The following is an 18,518-nucleotide window of genomic DNA, read 5'->3' as shown; positions in this document are numbered from 1 at the left end:
TACATTAGTGAGTATATGGTACAAACAGCTCACTGGCTTGTTAAAAATAATGAAAAACTGGGTAACAAAACAGAAGCAATTTTAATATTTAAGAAAGTGGGAAAAAAAGAATGCATGCAGACATGCACATGAATCTCTACATAGTTGTGTTTTTTTTATTAATTCATGTGAGTATGTGTGAGCTCAAGTGTAAAGTATGGAGAAGAACAGTCACTCTTCTCTCAGCAAGGGATCCATTTTTTTTTTAGAAATAATGGACAGGACAACAAAATGGAGCATTTATGCAGAATCAATATTGATGGACCAACACATAGGGTTTTTTGTTTATTTTAAACACCTTAACAAAACTAGGCAAATGCTGTTATGATTTCAGAACTATTCCTTAAAAATGCAAAAGAGTTGGAGCTGAGACTGCTTGCTTCAACGCAATGTGGTCTTTTGCCAATGCTTTGTGATATAACTTGTAGTTATAAAGTTACATGCTTATTCTTTGCAAGAAGAGTTTCTGAGGAATTGGAGACAAAGTCAAATCTTCCATAACACCAGAGATGCTGCTAGCCATCCTTATAAATAAAAGACTCTAAATTCAGCAGAATACATATTCAGTAATGAGCCGCTTACTGGTGAAATGGAATCCATTTCTTTCCCACTTAGCTGCAAGGACTTAGACTGACAGGGCAAACAGAAAGAAAATTCAAATTATAGTGATGGAAACACAATTAAAAAAGCAATCCAAACCCTCAACTACATGTTGTGTTGTTTCTTTAACCTCCCATACACTAAAAAAAACAAAACAAAACAAACAAACAAACAAACAAAAACAAGAAAAAAAAACCTAAAGCCAAGCCAATAAATTCTAGAATGCATTTGAATTCTTACACTTACAAATGTATTGACAGAGCTAAACAATTAAAAATCAACTCATCTAGGAGGTAAAAATAAAAGCTAATTAGATTTCAGGAATTCTTCATCAGCAAACCCTAACTTTTCACTTATGTTTTAATACAAGAAAAGAAAGTTATTCTGGCAAGAACCCATGCTGAACAATAAATTCATACACTTCTAGCAGAAAACTATCTGATGATACATAATTAATCTTTGATTGATTACTTTAATTTAGACACTGCAATTATTCTTGCAAAAACTGTCACAAGCAGTAAGAGTTACAAAAGTTTTTTTCAGTATCAATTACAATAATTCTATTTAAATCACACTGGGATTTATACACTTTCAACCTCTCCTTTATCCAATCCTGACTACTTTGCTTTTATTTTTATATTTCTTATGTCTGAATTATTATTCATGCTCCAAGTTAATTTCTGACTTCATTATTACAATTTGCTTTGTTATGGTACTCTTGAGTTTTGTTTGATCTTACAGAATTTAAAAATCTGAGGCTCAAAGTAGATACTTGAATTTGGTCTCAGATACTATCTCAACACTTCTGCATCATGAAAGACTTCAACAGATTACTGTACAAATTGTACCAATAACTTTATAAATGAGTGCTACATAGCACAATTTAAGTGTCCACCTACATAGTAATGAAGAAGTACAACATTTGCAGTTAAAACTTCCCTAATATTCATTTTATAGATCTGAAACCAGTGGGTTTTTAGTAAGTCTTTTTACGGATTTGTATTCTACATTTTGGCTATGGTTCTTCAACGAATACATTCAGTTCATCAGCAACTACACATCATTACCCAAATCTAATTCAAAATGCTTGCCCTACCAGTATATGCTACCAGACACATTTATTATGCTTTGCCTCACAGATGACATTCATTCACTCATTCTCATCTCATCACCATTTCTGTATTTTCTCTATTAACTTGTGAAGTTTTTCAAAGCTTTTGAGAAGCACAGATTACTGCTTATCCTCTTGAAGTCACTAATTCTTTGAAGCACTTTGTTTTCAGTAAACCACTTAAAACTATTGTGTATATTCTTTTTTCTTCGTGGAAGCTGGAATATTCAGGTCAGCTTTCTAGGATTTTTGAACAGCTAGTTCAAATAGCAGCAAAGCTGCTCATCCTCAAACACTTGCATGCAGGTCCTAATGATTGTGTAATACACTGAACGTAGAGTCTCAAGGTTTTCTGTACAGTCTGTGCGTAGGGAGAACAAAATATTTAAAATTAAAGGGTTATAGTGAATGAGATAGCATCAAACTGGTGACCTGTGGGGGTTCTGCAGGGCTCCATCCTTGGCCCAGTTGTTTTCAACATCTTCATTAACTACATGCATGCAGGACTAAGGAAGCTGCCTGACGATGCTAAACTGGGAGGAGCTGCCAACTCCTTCAAGAGCAGAGGGACACTGCAGAGACCTCAACAAACTAAGGACAAGTGCAGGATTCTGCACCTGGGCAACCCTGATTGTCTATGTAGACTGGGGAGGAAGATGCTGAAGAGCAGCGCTGCAGAAAGGGATCTGGGGGTCCTGGTTGGTGGCAAGTTGAACATGAGCCAGCAGTGCCCAGGCAGCCAGGAGGGCCAGCCCTGCTCTGGGGGGCATCAGGCCCAGCATGGCCAGTTGGGCAAGGGAGGGGATTGTCCTGCTCTGCTCTGCACTGGGACAGCCTCACCTCAAGTGCTGGGGACAGTTTTGGGCACTATAGTATAAGAAACACATTAAGCTCTTAGAACCTGTCCAAACGAGGGACATGAGGATGGTGAAGGCCTGGAGAAGGAAGCCACATGAGGAGTGGCTGAGGTCACTTGGCTTAGCCTGGAGAAAAGGAGATTGAAGGGAGACCTCACTGCAGTCTACAACTTCCTTGAGAAGGGAAGAGGATGGGAAGGTACTGATTTCTTTACCCTCATAACTACTGACAGAACTCAAGGAAATGGCATGAAGTTAGTCAGGGGAGGCTTAGGCTGGATATCAGGAAAAAGTTTTTCACCCAGAGGGTGGTTGGGCACTGAAACAGCCTGCCCACGAAGTGGTCACAGCACCAGCCTGATAGAGCTCAGGATGCATTTGGATAACACTCTCAGGCACAGGGTGTCATGCTTGAGATGTCCTGTGCAGGGCCAAGAGTTGGTCTTGATGATCCCGATGAGTCCCTGTAATGGTCTTGGTTCACCAATTTGAGTTTTCCTGGCCAATGCACCAATTAATGTTGTGGGAGTAGCACTGGCGAAACGCCAGTGCACCCACTAGAATATACTTACTAATTTCCTGCTGTGACATAGGAAAAAGGCAAAGGAGGCTCAAAACTTTAAAAGGGTATAAAGAAAAAACTTTATTAACAGTAAGTAAAAGAAAGAATAAAAAGAATCAGAATAAAACCTTCAGAACACTTCTCCTCTCCCCTGCAACCTTTTCTTTCCCACTCACAACATTCAGAAACAATTCAGTCATTTTATCACTTCTAGAATAGTCTTTCCACAGTTCACTTAAGGAGAGGAGTCTCTCTTGTCACATTATGGAGATTTCTCCATATGAAAACAGTTCTCTCATGGCTTTTAACTTCCACAAATAGCAGCCTCCCAGGAATCTGCAATCATGAAGTCCCTCCCATATTTCACAGCTTTCCCACAGCTACGTTTATGGGCATGTCAACTTCTAGGGTACTGTTTTAAAGATGAGCTGTTCAAGAGCAAAGGTCCTCTTCATCTATCTCCAGGATCATCTTCATCTCTGGGAACAGAGGTCTTCTTCCCCTGGGGGCAAAGGGTCTTCATCATTCCTCTCTCTGTTCGAACTTCTCATGGGAGCACAGCTACTTCAACATCTGCTTGCTTTAACATAGATGCCTTTGCTCATACCTACAATTTGAATCTTCATCTCCCCATACTTTTCAACAAGTTACAGGGAAAAATAGTCTGATGTATCAATTACATTCTTCTCCATAGCCTTACAAGAGGATTTCACCTCAAACCTCATTCTCCTTCCATCTGGGACTTGACTCTTTTTTTTACTGACCTAGTCGTCTTCATGTTGCTCCTCTGTGTCTTCACTCTGTCCTTTCCTTTCACTGGAGAGAGGACCAATGCTTTGCACATTTCATCTGTGCAGTGAAGGAGTTAAATCTCACCCAGGCCTGTCAGCCATCATGTGAACTCTGCTGAGTTGCAGCCGGAGCACTTACAGTGATGTATTTCAGGCATGCTGGGGGCTGTGTCAGGATCAGCCGCATGGCTGGTCTTTGGTTTTTGCTGTGTTCTATTCCAGCTGCAGGGCCACTCTGTGCAGGCCGCAGGGCCACCTCTGGCCTCACCCACAAGATCTCGTGTGGCGGCCGTGCTGCGGGAACACCTGGCAGCAAGGTGTTAGCAGCCATGGCCCGGCCCTGCCTCAGCCAGGGCCCTGTAGCCTCCCCTCTCTCTGCCTTGGCCTGCCCGGGATGGGACTGCTGGGCTCCCTGGGAAGGGACCCAGCCCCGCAACAGAACCCGCCTGGGCTGGCCTGGCCGAGATGGGGCCTGGGCCAGCCTTGCTGCCTGTTCCCAGGCCGGAAGGAAAAGAGAGCATTCCCAGGGTTTGTTCATTTTAAAATGTGGATCTCACAGAGGCGGATCTAGTTTTAATTGGCTTATTAACATGACTGTTCTCAAAGCTAGCCAGCAATTGGTTTTGCTAGGCACAGAGGAAGTTCTCAGCAGCTCCTCACAGAAAATATCACTTCCGTGGGTGGCTCCAATGCAAAACAAGCACAGTCCCTTCCAACTTAGCTTATTTTGTGATATTCACTGTCCACCATATATTAACACCTTTCTGTCCAGAAACCTTGGTTGGTATTGTGGTAAAAAAAGACAAGCTAAGTATTGTCACTTCCAAACTTCCATTTGTTTTCCAGCATTAAAATTAACTTATGTATAAAGTGATGACTAGTGTACTGTTGTACAACTTGCAAATTTTTAAGACAATGTGATTGAATAAAGAAATAAGACTCAAACTAATTAAGATATCTAGTGAGTTGAAAATTCTTTCATCAATATAGCACACTCATACTAAATTTTCCCAGAAAACATACCTCTTTTTGCTGATTAAACTACCTGAATACAAAAAATAGAACCAAAATACAATGCATTCACCAGCATGTTCACAATCACTTGCTCCAAACATTAATGTACAGCAAGAGAGTATTAGACTACATATCTATAATTGCTTATAATACAAGTATGAAAGCACTTCTTCATGACATTTATAAAACCCACTGAAGTATTCAGTTGGTCACAATTTGCTAACACAGTTCATTTTCACTTCACTTTTTGAAAACAATTTTGTTTTCGATAATTTTTACTTTATTCAAATGAATTTGGGGTGGACTATGACATAACTGCCTATTTGCACTAGTAAACACTTCTTTCCTTGCCACACTGGTTGTGCTGGAGTAGACATATGGATCATGATAAAGCCAGTCACCTAGGTAATATTCTCAACATCTTTCTTCTATTATTTCAGGAAAGAATATATCAAATTTGCACATTAGCCACAGGAATCTTTAACTGACTTTTCAGAAGACACCAGATTCTCACAGCTTTATTTCAATTTTCAAATCAGAGTCTGTCTAATTAAAAACTGGAAAATTATGTTTCCAACCTTTTCCACTCCAAAATGTAATTGTTTAAGCCATTCTATTTGCTGGCACCTCTCATTTTCTTATGCTTCTCATACTCTGCAGCTGTTGATAGCTCTCATTTTCCTCCTTCACTGGTTTTTAACAGTTCACTAAGCATAAATTCTGCAGCTTGTTAATCCTGGGATTCATTTTCCTCCAACTAACCATCTTGTTACAGTGCTATATCTTTACTTGGCTTCTGCCTTACAACCTGAATTTCTTCCAAGGCTGCTGCTTTATGAAAATTGTTAGGTTTATGCATTCTTTTCAGTTGGGCAGCTGCTGGAGAATGGCAGCCATTGTCCTCCAAGAATTTTCTAGCTTACACACTCAAGATTCTTTTGCTCAGTCCAGTCACCCCAGGAGCTTAGCATAAGCCCCAAAGCTGTGAGTTTTCAAGGAGATTTTAGGTGAAAATTTAGTACATAAGAAGAGACTTCTCCTTAAGACATAAGAGGCACATCAAAAGGAATGAACTAAGGGGGAAATGCAGACAATGACAGCAGCATTAAGTATATAAAGTGGAACAAAGCATGAGACCCCAGAGGAACATGGAAGGACCAAGATATCAATAGAATGATTTTCTGCTTAAATAGCTCAGAAAGGATTCCATAAGCTTTGCTTCAGAAAACTTTAACCCCAATGGCTTCAATAAATCTATTGATTCAAAGGAAACCATATTATCTTGTAATATGATATTTAGTTTGCCATTTTCTCTATCAGAGTACATGAAAAGAATCAGTAACTAGGCAGTAGTCTTTTCTAAGAGTAAAAAATATCTTTTACCTCAGGATAGCGGTCATTTACTTTATTGGCATAATCAACTGATAAACTCAAAACTTTTTAGTTTTATTCTTTATTTCTGGAGCCCCAAAAGTCAACTTTTATTTTCATTCTTCTCTATATCCCACATGCCGACACATCAACTACTTCAACAGATACAGTTCTTCCCAGACACAGAAGAAATGCAAGTCCAATACTCAGACAATTCCTTTCTAACCCATTAAGTTAAAAACAAAAACAAAAACAAAAACCAAAAACAACAAAGCAAAATAAAGCAAACAAGACTGAACCAACCAAACAAGAAATCCACAAACCAAAACTCAAAAAATCAAACAAAAAAGTAAAAACCCCATAAATAAAACACTGCCTAGGCACAACATTGGGATTCATTCCTGACAAGCAGTTACTTACCCAACTAACCCTTTTTATCCATCTGAGCTCAGCTATCATGTGCAGGTTTCCAGCACATTATTTTGATTTATTTTATTCATCACTCCTAAGACTAAAGATGGATGGTATGGAAATGAGCATTACCCTTGAGTCTTCCCACACTAAGCCCTAGAGCACAGTGATGTCCTTTTTATCTGATCACACACATCTTCCAAACCAACATGACAAAGGCTCATGTTGGCATAACAACACGGTCCTACAGCACTGAGGACTGTAATCTCTTATATTCTACTTTTGGGATCCAGCAGCTCAATTAAAGGTTGAAAAAATCATTGTGACAAAACTTGCAGTAAAACTTGAGAATTTATCAAAAAATGTATGGCTGTGGTTTTCCTAGTACAGAAAAATCCTTGAAAGATTTGTACAACTAAAATTATAGGCATGATATTTATTCCTCTGTCTTGGCCACTATGTCCTAACAGTTTTATATATATCCATTTCTCACACATTTGTTTCTTGCCTTCATAAGAGAGACAGACACAGATTGGAAGCCCTTAGTTTATGAGATGTATTACAGGAGGGCAGAAATATAGTGGACATAGTTTTATGTTTTCACTTTCTACAAAGCACCTTTTTTTCCAAGGCAAGAGTTGTCAACCTTCTTCTTCATTTTACTCTACTCATTTTACTCTACTAACATAAGGTTTCCTGAAGTGAGATCTATAAAACCTCACAACAGTACAAAAGAAATATGTCATCTTCCTTTGTTATCAATAATAATAATAATAATAATAGTATGCTTATTTTAGCCTTTATCCATACACTTGTATCCTTAATAAAATTGTTCAGTATTTGAATGCTCACATTTCAGCCTTTGGCTTTTCCAGTATTCTCCATCAGATATGTCTCCTCACTTCCCACGGCTGTCCTTTCACTGAAAATCTACCGCTTTAATTTGACACATTTGCCTTGCAACTAATCTTCTTAAGTTTTGCTTCTCTGCTGTGATTATGGCTCCCATTCTCCTTCTTCCTTCTAATTTTAATTAATTAATCAGAATCTGGAATTGAAAAATAGAGTAGTCTCAGTATTGTAGGATACTTGAGAAGGAAATGGGAATTTTTAATTTGCACCATAGTCATCTGCTGCCCTTTTAGGTTGTTTTTTTAATTAACAACATGGCTTATGGTATCTCTCCTTAAAAATTGTCACTATCATAACCTTAGATTATCAAAACTAAAATAAAACTACTATTGAATACACTGTAAAGAGCAATAGGAATTAAGACCAGTCCTGTGGTCACTGTGGGTGAAAATTTGCAAGACTGGAAGGGAATCCAACAAACCTTTGCCTCTACTGGAAAAACAGCAATTTGCTGGTATAGGTAATTGGGACCTACCAATTAAGTATACTGAGTATTGAGCATTGAGAATAGCAAAACTCTACAATGTTTAACATTTAGCAAGTAGAACTTTGTACTGATAGTGGAATAGTCAAGTATTTTACCTGTTTCTCACAGTTATTTTAAAAGACATGCTTTTGAACTTAAACCCTGCATTTTCTGTTTCAGGGGTACTTAAAATGGCACACTGGCAGTATTCTAAGAGTATTTATGATTTTTCCACACCTGAATTTCCATTTTCTACATCTGAATATTTTTTCTCCATAATTAATATTTCTTTATGTAAACATTAATTTAAAAGGTTAAAAATGCCTTCATATTCTACTAGATATTACACAGTATTATGCCATTTATATAAAAATGCTTGGACCAAAAAAGAATCACATTAATGTCAATTTAAAAACATAACTGAACAAATGTATGACTGGGGCATGACTTATCAAACTATAACTCTCATGAAGACTGAAGGAAGCTCAAAGACAGAGTGACAGCTAAGAACATACCATGGTTTGACTTGGAAACTAACGCAGTGTGTGAAAAGTCAGAAAGGGAAGACAGCTCCTACAACAACTGGTGGTGTAAAAGTTATCCTTAAGGACTGCTAACAGAACTGAAAAGATGCATGGCATCTATTTTCTATTATCATTTATAACTACCCCAGTTCATAAAGATTACAACCTTTAAAATTAAATATCCAGAAAACAATTATAAACATGACAAAAGAGCAAATGAACAACAGAAAAATTGCAGCTTCTGGAAAGCTGACAGTCTAAAGACTGGCCTTACATGGAAAAGACACCAATGTACCTGTCTATAATGACAGGAAATAAAAGAAAAATACTTTCCTGGAAAAAAAAGACAGTATACAATGCTATGTTGAAGAGAAAGAATCGAGAGACCTCCATTTCTTTAAATTAATCCTTCAGCTCACGGATGTAATTTCAGGCTTCCTGGACAGAATCTCAGTCAACAGACTTCTGCTAATAGCCAAACCTCTTTCAGATACAGGGAAAGCAGCACTACAGATACAACTGAGATTCAAAATTTAGCACACTGTCTACAGCCCTAATTAACTGCAAGAGTTGGATGATGTCCAGAGCTGCAGTCCTTAGCTTAAAAGTCTGCCTATAACAGAAGGATCTGTATTAAATCCAAGTTAACCCAGAATACAATTATAATGCAGAGCACTTGCATTCATTTTAACACAGAGAATACTGCAGACAGAAAATGTAGTGGGTCTTTTTGGCTCTCCCTTGGTTTTTTTGGTTGGAAAATTTCAGCTCTAAAAATGTCATTCTTTCTAAGAGTGAAACTGAGAAAATTATTTCCCTCATGCTAAAAACACTTTCTTAGAAATTGAGAAAATGTATTATAACATCCAGGAACACAGGGAACCAATCAGTAAATTGAGTTTCACATCAGAACTCTTTCTTTAGAAATTTTCATAGGAAATGGACACACCTTAATTTCAGTAGAAATACACGACACACAAACTTGTAAGACTAAGAATGATAGAATCGTAGAATTGTTTAGATTGGAAGACCCCTAAGTCATTGAGTCCAAGCACAAATCCAGCACTGCCAAATCCAGCACAAAACCATGTCTCCAGATGCCACATCTACATGGATTTTAAATACCTCCAGAGACAGCGATTCACCCAGTTCCCTGGGCAGCCTGTTCCACTGCTTGACAGCCCTTTCTGTGAATATATTCTTCCTAATATCCAATCTAAACCTCCCCTAGCACAACTTGAGGCCATTTTCCCTTGTCCTGTCACTTGTTACCTAGGAGAAGAGCCCACTCCTAACCTGGCCATAACCTCTTTTCTGGTAGCTCTAGAGAGCAATAAGGTCAACAACATCTTACGTCAGATCCAATGAGTGACTTTGGTTTTCAACAGTTCATCATAAAATTCGAAGTTTTATCCACACAAATAAGGATTAGAAAATGCACTAATTTTGCACAGAGAATGTTGCCATTTTTTAACTTTTTAGGCCCTGGCTTTCTTATAAATATTTTAAACATATTTCTAGTTCCCATTATCTATAAATGTAATTATTCAGCCAAAAAAAGGTGGATATTATAGAACTTGGTAATACCCATAATTCAGAGAAAGAAATCATCTCTTAAAAAAATCCTCCTAAACAAAAATTGTTGGAAAATTTTTTTTATTAGAATTTTAAAATTTAGAGTTATGAAACACTGTCCCAAAAGTCGGAAATTAATTGCTTCAAAATGCAATCAAAGTAAATAACTATTTACAACAAGGAAAAATCCATCTTTAGAGAAAATTTTGGGTGCATTAAACATGAAGATTCCTTATTCTTGTGGATTTTCTGCTCCTTTGGAAAAGATTTCTCTACACAAGATGCATCCAATAGCTACTACTGTCATTCCATTGTCATTTAATTACTTTATCTATAAAGCTCTTTCATCGTGCATACACAAGACTATTGGTTTCTTTTACAGCCCATTAGTGTACCCCTGATACTTTTCTTGAAAGTAGATTAATTCAAAGGACAGCATGTCAGCTGGGTAAGCAACTCACATAGAGCACATCAATACACTAGTTTTCTGTAACTTCAGGAGTGCATGATTATGATTCTCAACAGATTCAATCAGAAGGGGTTCTGAAGAGGTTTCCATTTCAATTATGCATGCCTCATTATCATACTTTTAGTGAAGCAGAAAGTACATTACAAGGTGAGAATCAAAAACAGTGAGATGAAAAGTACAAAGCATAGGCATCTTAAAAGGACTTCTAAATTTGTCAGAAATAATATTAAGTCATAGTAATATCCATCACCCTTTAAACAACACTGCATTTACATGGCCCTTTACAATTAGCTCTCAGAGCACCTTTCACAGGAGAGCACATAGCTTCAGTAAAAAAAGTATGTGGTTCTTCCTGGGAAGGCAAGTTAGATGGTATTCTGTGATTCAGTGGGATTGAAGGAGACCTGCTTTTCTGAGCTTGAAGTTAGGTGCTCAGAAAACAGGAAAGCCCATAGTGGAGAGGAAATGGGGCATTGTTATGAAAGACAGGATTGATGGAGACCAAACCTTAGGCTAATGGAGCTAAAACAAGACTGAAGCATGAAATAATTAGGAGATATTTGAAGCATGACACAGAGGTTCACAGAGCAGAAACTACAGCAAGGTTTGGAAGGGATAGAGAAGAAACTTAACTCTGAAGGTAAAAGACAGAACACAAAAGGATTTAAAGAGAGAACCGATGTAGTTAGAAGGATATAACTGGCAATAACGATATTTTTGTTAGATTGGTACACTGAAGCACAGAATGGGTAGATGAGCAGAGGGGAAGGAGGGGATGGATAGATATGAAGAGACTTACTGAAAAAGCATTTGAGAAAAAAAAAAAAAATTAGGAGGAATGCAACCAAGAAAGAAGCGTAAAGTTGAATTCAGGAAGGGAGAAAGCAGATGAGGAATGAGAGTCATGTACTACAACAAAGATGCCTGAGACAGCAGAAAAGGTATAAGGAAATAACAGATAAATAAATTTTTAACAGTAAGAATGCATGTTAAAGAGCAAAATATAGGGAAGCCTGATTGCAGATCTCTAAGAATGAGGCTAAAGGAGGAACTCTTTATTTACACACACACAAAAAACCCAAAACAAAGCACGAAGGCAAAGAGAAGGAATGAACTTACTATGTTAACAGAAAAGGGGAAAAATATTTTTTCCTTCATGTAATTTTTTTAATTAGAGAATGAAATAATTTTTCTAATTAGATGAAGGCCAGGGAAAATACGGATCAAAAAAAGAAAAAATTAAAGAATATATGCAATATAAATCCCTAATATATCAGAAGAATAAAAATTGCAAAGTGAAGGAAGGAAAGAGCAAGAAAGGAAGTGAGAAAAAAAGTATAAATTAAGAGATTGTGAAGATGAAAAGTATGGGTAATGAAAAGAGATTAAAGTAAAGACTAGGGTAAGTAATAAAAGGCACAGGAGGAGGAAATCATCTTTCTGGGTATCAAATTTAAATTGCAAAATTTTAAAAGATTATTCACCACATTTATATCATGAAACCGCATTGATGGATGGGGCTTTGAGGAACCTGGTCTAAGAGAAGGTGTCCCTTCCCATGGGAGGAGGCCTGGAATTAGATGGTCTTTAAAGGTCACTTCCAACCCAAACCATTCTTTTGTTCTATGATTCTACTCCTAAGCTCTAAGACACCACTAACAAACCCAATCTATCACTAAATGGGTGTGCTATTGCGTAACAGCCAAATATTAATGAAATGGAAGAGTAAAGACATAATAGCAGAATATGCATTAAAAAAGCAGTAAAAGGAAGTTCTGCAGAGACCCTTCCTCTGTTGCAAGAAGGAAAATAATTGAAAACTCAATATATGTTTGAAAAATGTCAACTGTACAAGCTAAACACAACAGCAGATGCACACCTGTAACTTCTGCTAGACACATTTTAGAATATCTTCAACAGATTTAAGCAAGGGTCTGCTGGTTTCTGAATTCTTCTCCTGAACAAATGACTGACCTTAAAGGATTACACGCAACAGATACTTTAAAAAATCAGTAATATTGGTAATATTGAACCTTTTAATCCTATGGACTCTCAGTAATTTCAAACACATTCAGATGACAGTTGGATAGGAGTCATGATGAATCAAAATGTGCACTTAGCTCCCTCACTAAGATGAATATATATGATTATGTTAACACAGTGATGGAATAAATAAGGCACTTCTACTAATAGGAATGGGCATAAAGACTCCAGAGAAAAATGAAAGGCGTATGAAGAGCTTATTTGCATGACAGAAAACAGTGCTCTTCCCACTGTCACAGCAACAGCAACAATGAAAAGTGCTGCAGGTTTCTACTAAAGGAAAAACTTTTTAATTAATTATTTTAACTGGTGTCATAGTAAAAGCGGTGCTGGAAAAATACTAAGAAATCATAATACATACTAAATACATACTAAATAACTCACAATACAAAATCTTGCAATAAAGTAAATCAAACCTTTAGAACGGGTGCACACAGGACGAAAAACATGTATGTCTATTTAAAATGAATTGTGCAAGTTCTCAAGTATAGAATTTTGCTCAAAACTTGTAGGAAAAAAGTAACAAATTTTCAAAAATCAGTGATCTTTTTACTTCTTTAGGTGTTAATTTCATCAATTTGCATCATCAAGTAACTTTGGCACAAAATTTTCAAAATATGCTTTTGACCCAGTGAACATAATTGAGGTAATAGTTGTTAAATCCTTTTCATGGGATTCTTCATTCAAAGTACTCCATTGCATACATTAGCATTACCTTCTTGGTAAAAAAAAAAAACAAAACAAGTGGCTAAATAAGTCCTCTACAGCAGCCAAAAGAGATTTCATTATATTTCTTTATTAGGAAGTGAAATGTTTACCTCTGACAGTTTAGCAAGAACAAATATAGTATTCAATTTTCTTATGTATTCATGCATCTATTTAAAATAGTTCTGTTCCATTACAACAGTGTAATGGTGGATAAATTCACAATGTAAAATTATTTAGAGCAGTGGAATTCAAAAAGTAGGGCAAAATGCTCTTCACGTTCCCACAAAGCAATTACAAGAGAACTGAAAAACAAAGTGAACTTCTTTTTGTTCCTCTATCATAACAACATATTTTGAATTGGGCAGTAATCCTCAGTTAAAACTATGACAGCACTTCAAGGTCCATGGGTCTTTATAACCCTTTTAACTACAAGACATGAAACTAGTTTCACATGTGTGAATCTCAGTATAGTTGCCAAAGTCTTGAAAATAAGCATTTTCAAAATATTACTGATATGGAGGCAGGATCTAGTCAAGAAAAATAGGAAGGAAAAAAGGAGAAAATGAACAAATCAAATCTACACAATTATTAATAAGATTTAGACCAAGAAAATATTTTGTCCTTACCACACTTCAGAAGCTTTATGTTTCTCATTAAAATAAATTCCCCCAAATCTTCCTAGAGTACTAAAACTTATCTCTCTAATTGGATGTTCAACAGTTCAGGGCTCTAATGGTCTCATGGTATAACATGGTTTGTTTATTACAAGTAAGTAAGTAAATGGTGAAAGTAAGCTACATTGATGTTTGAACTCTTAAGTTCTAATAAATGAAAGTAATGAAACCTTGACAGTGTTCCTGATGTGGTGAAATTTGAATCATAATATTTACAGTAAAGATGAAGTTTTCAGACAAGGCTTTGGATCAAATAACATAAAGACTGCAGAAGCAGCCACATACCTATTGGTTGATTTGGTGGCAGGTGGACCCAAAAAGGGCAAAGCACCTTCACACCAATGCTATTGTATGAAACAAGCAGAAGCTTTAAATACTGAAGTTTCATCTACAGAACTTCCATACAGGTCTGTTCCCCACTCACAAACTACAACGTGAACAGCAGAAAGTGAGATAAGATGGCAAGCATTTATGCAAAATTTGTGAACTTGTTAGTGATGGAAAACAGTTGTTTTCAAAGTCTGAGGTTGTAATCTGAGTGTTTATGGGTTTTTATTTTCTTATAAGATATAAAATGACATAGCATACCGTACTGTACTGTTGCGGGAAGTGTACAGAAAGGTCCTCTACCATTTGGGGACCTTCTTCCCCCATTTTGCCAGTAATCTGCTTGCCATGCTCTGAACATCCCAAGCTCCAGCCACTGCATGCTCCAGCAAACAAAACCGACCAATTCTAACAGTTTTCAGGCATAAAATCTTCTAATGATGGCATATTTTCTAATGTTGCTTTGAAAAGAAAAGCATAGTGCTTTTTTAAATCTGAGACTTCTTCTGGCTAAACAGTAAAACTAAGTGATAGATAACACATTATCTGAGTAAGAAATATGACATACACTTTCCCAACCATTTAGCACTTTTGAACCGTCCAGTTCCTAGGTCTTAATAGCATGTGGGATAGGAGAGAGGCAAGTGAATTATTAGAGTAGCAAGCTGTTGTGTGTTAAGCCCAGAAAGCAGCTAAACGACCACACAGCCTTCATCTCTTCCACCCACAGTGGGATGAAGGAAGAGGAAAGGAAGAGCAAAACCAAGAAAACTTAGGGATCAAGATAAAAACTGTTTAATAAGTGAAACAGAAGTTCAAGAAGAGAGAAACAAAACAAAACAAGCCATGCAAAGCTGATCATTAACCACTTCTCAGGGACAGATTGACAGCTTGTCCTAAAATGGACTAAACCCCTTTTTTTCCTCTTTCTCTTGCTGAGCACAACACTATGGCATGAAATATCTCACTGGTTAGTTTGGGTCATCTGAGCAGTGGTGTGCCCTCCCAGTTCTTACCCCCCTCAAATCTATTCACTGTGGAGACAGATTAAGAGAGAAGGCCTTGATGTTGTTCAGCAATAGCCAAAACATCGGTGTGCCATCTACCATTTTGGTCATAAATCTAAAATACAGCACCATATCAACTGCTGTGAAGAAAATTAATTCTATCCCAGCCAGGCTTGGTCCACAAGAGATTTCTGAGGAAACACAGCCACAGATAGATGGAGAAAATAATACCTTGTATCTTTACACTTATCCCACTGCATTCTACTTCACAACGCAAGTTCCTGATACATGGACATTTTTGCTAACAAGTACCACTTTGTGCATTTGATTTGTGATATTCTGTTCTAAATTATATTGGTTTAATATTTCAGACTTGAATTTTCTTAATACTTTTATTAGTCCTTCAATGCTAAGTCTGAAACCTAGTTTGATTTGACAAAAAAAATTTTTATTAATATTTAATTAATATGTTCTAGGGCAAAAGATCTTTATGCACACCAACTCAAACACTCCTCATACAATGAATAAAGTCTTCCTCCCAGTGAAGATATTCCACCTGAAAAATTGTCCTCTTGTTCCTTAACTTTCAAAAACAATATTTAAGCACTGCATTTTGGCCAGTGACCTCAAAGGAGTAACCATTTCCCACCGCCCTATACCCAGGGCCATATGAACACATGTCAACTCTACCTACACATGTCCATTCAATTTACCAGCAGTCTACTACAATCTTAAGAGAAACAAGATTTTGCATCTGACATATCTTACTTTTAGAAGAGATTGCTATATAACTTTCATGGAACTTTAAACTGAATGTAATTTAAATCTATTTTAAACAAAAAAAATAACAGGTAGCTAGCTACAGAATATGTGGGATATTAGAGAAATACCCAGGGAACAGATATACAAATAAAGGAATACAGCATGCAAGAGGCATCACTTTTCAGGGATGAAGAAAATGAAGCATGCACTGACCTTTCACTTGGATCCACACGGCCACCTAAATGAATTTAAACTAGATACAAGGTCTGTATAATCCAATTTAATTTCATGAAGCAATTTTTCAAACAAGTATATGCCAGTTACAATATACAAGATGGGAATTGGGTACTGAATCTTTCATTGTAGCAACTACATACTAATTTGTCTGTCAACTCTGTTGCTAGTTGAAGTGTGTCTATTAATCTATTTGTGTTTGGATCAATTCCATTTTCCTAATTTTCTGGGCAGCTTTCACAGAGACTCCATATTTCATAAAAAGAACCTCCCACAGCACACACTTTCTTCTGCCTTCCCATATGTTGCATTTTCCTTCAAGATAGCTCTGGTCTAGTGCCCAAGGTTAACATGCTTCTGTCACAGACTAGTTGCACAACTAATGAATTCTTCTGGATCTTCAGAGTCAGAAAGCATCTGATTTACTCTTGTGAGCAGGAATTCCCTCATTCAGTAAGGTGCTTTCTAAGAGAAAGAGAAAATAATTTTTAATTTTTTAAGGCTTATTTTACACTATTTCCTAATGATTTTACATCAATGACTTTGCAGCAATTAAAGCAAAGAGCAAAATCAGGTTAATACACATCTATAGTAAGGACGGGGTACAGAAAAGTTAAAAAGGACAAAATTCTGTACATGACTAACCAGTTGAGTGCAGATCACTATTTTCTGTGGTATTTCAGATTTCATTACTAAAACAGGATGACCATGACTGACTCATTATACTAAGTGTGTAGTATGGATGTTCAAGCAGGTTATTCAAATTGTCACTTTTTTCCTTTGGGCTTTTTGAATAGAATACTGGATTTCAAAGAATACTTTGTTGTTAGGAATACAGACCATTCCAGAAGACTACTGATCCTCAGGAACACAGTAGTGCTCATCATCCATAATTATTTTGGCTGCCATAAAATAGATTTGCGTCACATTGTCTCTTCCACCACTGACATAATAGCACTAATACCTCTTATGATAAAGCAATTGATGATTAGTGCTATCTTAATGTAGGAGCCCCAAGCCACAGATGTATTATTTATGGAAAAGGAATAGCAGATAAGTTTTGGAAACAGACTGGATTGAAGGTCACTAAAATTATGTTTTGTGTGAATTCTGCTTGCAAAGGTTACACAAGAAAATCCTAGTGGGTGCACAGCCATATGGGATAACAGGAATGTTGCCTTCTGCTCCCTTTAAGTTGGTGGAGAGACAGGAACTTCTGCAGCACAGTCAAGCCCATCCAAATCTCGAGTGCCACAGAGGATGCTCTCTCCTCCTACTGCAAGAAAGCCCAGATTAGTCAGTAGACACACCACCCTCAAACTTTTACCATTAGAGAGGACTAATCCAGGGCTCACTCTTTTGCTATCCTCCTTCATTCTTTCTGGATTGGAATTCTTGTTCTGTTGTATCACAGTTAATGGTTTTACTACAATGGATGGATCTGCCCAAGAAAAGGTTTTGCCATTTCCTACACAGTGCTTAAAGGTGAAAAATGAATGCTGAATTGTTTCTTGTCTGAATGAGCACATTAGTAAGAAAGACATAGAGGAAACCTTTCCTTTTAACAGTGACACACTGAAATATTGCTAAACATCACACTGTCAGCAAAAAAGTCAGAAAAGCCCAGGCTCTCCCTTTATACATGAGGATAAGCACGATCACCTCAATGCACTGGGTTTTTTCTCTTTGTGGCAGGCACTCAAACTAATTATCTTGACCATGGCTGTAAAGCACAGATAACTAGCCCATTAAAGTTGAAAGCACAAACAAGTTGTTTGGAATGAATTATAAACTCAGATGAAAATACAACCATATGCATTACTTGATAGGTACTACAGTATGTGTGGCTCCCAGAAGGAATAAATGCAAACATAATATAATCAACAGCAGTTTTGTTACTGTATTTACAGCAAGGAGGGTAGATTTTCATCATAATCTACATCAGATTGTGATGAGAAGAAGGACACTTGATTTACTGCAGATTAAAAATCCTAGTGTAAGATAAATAAAGTATTTATTTATAAATTAAATTATATTTATTTATAAATTATTAAAATACTG

The 18,518-nt window shown here is 36.8% G+C and overlaps 1 protein-coding gene across 7 annotated transcripts in view; it reads right to left on the bottom strand.

Moving 5' to 3' along the window:
• SNTG1 (syntrophin gamma 1) overlaps window positions 1-18,518 on the bottom strand; it is a 319,691-nt gene that overhangs the window by 209,288 nt on the left and 91,885 nt on the right. The window lies entirely within an intron of this gene.

Source organism: Agelaius phoeniceus, chromosome 1 (assembly GCF_051311805.1).
Source record: "Agelaius phoeniceus isolate bAgePho1 chromosome 1, bAgePho1.hap1, whole genome shotgun sequence".
NCBI lineage: Eukaryota > Metazoa > Chordata > Aves > Passeriformes > Icteridae > Agelaius > Agelaius phoeniceus.
This window is presented reverse-complemented; position numbering and strand designations above follow the sequence as displayed.